The following is a 4,293-nucleotide window of genomic DNA, read 5'->3' on the forward strand; positions in this document are numbered from 1 at the left end:
GTAGCAGGGGAATTACACAGCCCAAAGAACATCACCGTTGGTTCATACAACTGCGGTGGTTTGCCATCAGTTCCGGGTACAATGAACGCTGCCTTCCATTCGTCCCCTTTCTTGATTCGGACGTTGTTGTATCCGGCGCGGAGGTCCATTTTCGTGAACACCTTGGCATGCTTCAATTTGTCGAGGAGGTCCGATATAAGCGGGAGCGGGTATCGATCCTTGACCGTGTTCTCGTTGAGTAGCCGGTAGTCTTGACAGGGACGTAGTGAACCGTCCTTTTTACCAACAAAGAAGAATGGACTCGCCAACGGGGATTTCGAAGGGCGGATGTACCCTTTACTCAGGTTCTCTTCGAGGAACTTGTCGAGTTCCTTTCGTTGCTGCGGGTTGAGCGGATAGACCTGTTGCTTCATGTCTGTGAAGCCCTCCTTGAGGTTGATTTCATGGTCATATTCGGTGTGGTCTGGAAGTCGCGCAGCAGTGCCTTTGTCGAAGACGGGGAGGAGATCGTGTAGGTAGGATGGTACCATCTGTGGTAGCGTTTTTTCTGTCTTGCCTTGGGCGTTCGATGCTGCAAGTTCGGTGGAAGTGGTGACGCGCCTAATGTCGTGGTGGATCTTCCAGATCATGCCATTGTGAAGTCGTTTGTAGCCAGATGAAAGTTCAGGGAGTCGCTCCTTGAGCGGAACGTCCCTTACTGCCAGGGGTTCCTGTTTCTCGTACTTGGTGATCATCGGCGCTCCAGATAAGTAGGAAATGATGAACTCATCATCATCGATGTCCTCCACTTGTTCCTCGATGGACGCAATACCCGTTGACCCAAACCCATCCTCCCCGCGTTCAGTTTCGTCGAGGCAGTTGGTTAGCGTTACTGGTGGAGTGCTTATCCTTTCAAGAATGAGCTGGGCAACTCGGTCGCCGGCTTTGACGGTGAATGGGAGGTCAGAGTTATTGACCAACAGGACTGAGACCTTGCCTCGGTAATCGGAGTCGATTACTCCTGCAGCGACATCGATTTCTTTTAGCGCTAGACCAGACCGAGGTGCGATTCTTCCGTAGTGTCCTTCGGGGATAGCCATGATAAGATCGGTGCCAACCAGGCCTCGTCGTCGGGCAGGGATGATGAGTTGATGCGCGGCAGAGATGTCATATCCTGCTGCGCCACTAGTCTTTCGTTCGGGAAGGGTTGCGTGCTCCGAGGTGGAGATGACGACGAATTCGTCCTCCGTTGGTTCTGGGAGTGGGGTAGTTACGGCCTTCTTCAGTTCTAGCCGAGCCACTCGCCTTTGGTACAGGTCCATCTTCCAGGCCCTGGTCTCGTCTTTCGTCCACCGGTGGTTTAGCTCAACTCGTCCGGTCTTCCAGTCTATCTTGGGGTTTTCGAGCTTGAGCCAGGTATGGCCAAAGATGATGTCTTCCTTGCCGATGCTGGCGACGTAGGCTTTGACAAATCGGGGTTCTCCACTTATCTTATAAGATAAGAGAGCTCTTCGCGTAATGAGTGCTTCTTTGTTCGGAGTCCCATCCATGTTGAAGACAGGGATGGGTCGGGGGAGAGGTTCTGTCCAAAGTTGATGCTCTCGAATGAATCTCGGGCTGATGAAGATTCCTGTTGCGCTGCTATCGATGAAAGCACGCGCCTCGACGTCTTTTCGTTCCACCGTAATCGGAATGTGCAGAGCGCGTTCATTTCGGACTACTAGAATTACACGGGACAGTGAAACGGATACGGGCAGTGGTTGCGTCGGCTCACCCTGCCCCTTCAAAAATCCTCCATTGTGAGTTCTTCGTACAGCTCCCGCTTTTCATCAGCGGAGAGTGTCTTGATTCTGGCGCGGAAGTCGTCCTTCCCAGATCCTCCCTGGTTCGGCCTCCCACCCCCTTGTCGTGCGGCCGCTTTCTTGCGGCAATCCTTGGCGCTGTGGCCCTTGATGTGGCAGTAGAAGCACAGGTTCCCGTCCCTGTGGAGCTTCCGGTCGGCCTCATTGAGAACGGCTCCTAGTTCCCACTTCCTTCCTCCCGATGTGGAGGCAAAGGTTGTCGCTACTGCAGCGGCGTCGATATCCATTGGCTCGCCGTAGTCCCTGGTGTCTGTGACGGTGAGGGCCCCTTGTTCGGCGGCGTCGGTGTTTCGGACTTCATCATACCAGGCTTTCATGGTGTTGGGTCGGTCTCTAGCGACCCTAGTTGCGAGAGAGACGTAGAGCTCCTTCGGAAGTCCCTTGACGAAGTTGGTGTGGAGAGTGTGATAGTCGTTCTCGGTGCGGTTGACGCCATTGACTTCGGCGTCCTTGAGCTGGGCTTTTGACGCTAGCTGCTCGAAGCGGGTGACGTAGTTTCCAAGGGAGAGTGCCGTCTTCTTGTTCTTTTGTCGTTCGGGCAGCTTCATCAGGATTTGGTGCGCCTTGATTCGCGTTCCGTGTTCAGGAAACACTTCCTCAAGGGCGGTGGCGAAGGCTGCCCAATCAGGATAGACCTGGACTCCCCCTGCTGACTTCTCGTAGTATGCGTCTGCCCATGTCTTCCCTAGGTCCTTCCTCATCAATGCTACAGTGAAGGCGATCTTTGCTTCATCGCTAAGTCTGGTGTTGTTGGTGGCGACGAAGTAGGAGAGGATGCATTGGATGAAGCGTCTGAGGTCCTCCGCCTTTCCGCTGAAAGGTTCGGGAGCGGGGATGTCAAGGCGAAGGGGTCGGTTGGCAGTTGACTGTTGGGATTGGTATGCTGCGAGGGCGACAGCGATGCGCTGATCGATGTCTGCTTGGGTGAACGTTGCCATGGGGACTTCAACCGGTGTGTTGGTTGGTGTAGGTGGGGCTGGTGGTAGTTCTGGAGCCTCGATGGGAACGTACTGAACGTCCGGGAGCTCAAACGGTTGTTCGTTAACAGGTGACTGTAGGTTCTCTGTTGTTTGTGCTGGTTCGACGTTGATTCGTAGGGTGGCGAATACGTCTTCTGGGTGAGCGGGAGGGTGTCTCTGGTAATAGCTGACAAGCTGTTGATGGGCGATGATCTGCGGGTTGGAGCCTTCTGCGCGAACCCAGGAGCCGCCTCGAGGATAGATGGGAGTCCTTCTTGTGGTGGTGACGAAGCAACGGTCTGCTCGGTCGTACTGGAGAAGGGGAGATCCTGCGAGGGCTGGTAGTCCCAAGGGAACCGGGTTTACTGCGTTGTTCGACGTGATGGTGGATGAGATGTTCGACTAGGTAGAACTAGGAATGTAGCTTAGAAAGTTCGACCTTTTGATACAACGATCTATACTCCTATATTGATGCCTGACTTGTAGACAACGAGCGAGGACTTATGGACAGTGCGTCATCCTGAAGATCGAGCGAGGAAGTCGAGAATGACCACTACCCCAAGTGAGGAGGAGCAGAGACTTGAATGAATAACCAGGTCGAACTTAGGGTCCGACCGACTAATGGTACAACTACTTATACAAGTACCGACTGCGCACGGACCATCGTGTCTATGAGGTCGTGTTAGTGAAGAAAGAAACGTAGTGGTACGATATCAGGCACGAAGTGCGCACGGACCCCATTATGTAAGCTACATAATGTTCAACCTGTGGGTGAGCGCTAAGACAGGCGCCAGTATGGGCGCTAGTAGTACAAGGAATAGAATGGAAAGACAAATGTTTCAAAAAGGTACCTCCGGCGTAGCGCATTCGAGTGACTATGCGGTTCATGTTCTCGAAATGCTCCCATACGAAGCGTCGAATGCCGGGGTTCGAGGGGAGCCGTTCGTCGTCGTAGTCGGATTCGGGACCCTTGACGGGAACATCGTCGACGTAGGGCACCGTAACGTGCGGGATTTCGGGCTGGAGGATGTAGGTGACGTCGTCGTGGAAGATCGGGACTGAGTTCGTCCAACCCATCGGGAGTGTTACTAGGCGCATGGCTCCGTAGGGTGTCTGGAACGTCATTAGGTCTCTCGAAGACTCGGCAATGAGTCGTTCGTCGTAGCCGACGTAGAGGTTGAGCATGCCGCCGCATGGTCTTCCTCCGAATTGTTCTGCGAGATACTCGGGCGTCGGCGGTACACCGGAATGTTGGATCGTGACTGCATTGAGGGGCTCGAGGAAATGGACTAGTCGAAGAGATTTACCGTCCTTCTTGACGACACAGAACCACCGCGATCGATACGACGAGTTCGATGGCTCGTAGACTCCGGCAGCGATCTTTCGCTTGATCACCGCGCAGACTTCGTTGTAGATCCCGGGCGGAATGGGGATATTCTTCTGCACCCAGGGCGTGTGAGGAACGACGGGGAAATCGACGGGAGGGAAGTACT

The sequence above is a fragment of the Postia placenta genome, assembly GCF_002117355.1.
Source record: "Postia placenta MAD-698-R-SB12 unplaced genomic scaffold POSPLAscaffold_23, whole genome shotgun sequence".
Taxonomy (NCBI): domain Eukaryota; kingdom Fungi; phylum Basidiomycota; class Agaricomycetes; order Polyporales; family Adustoporiaceae; genus Rhodonia; species Rhodonia placenta.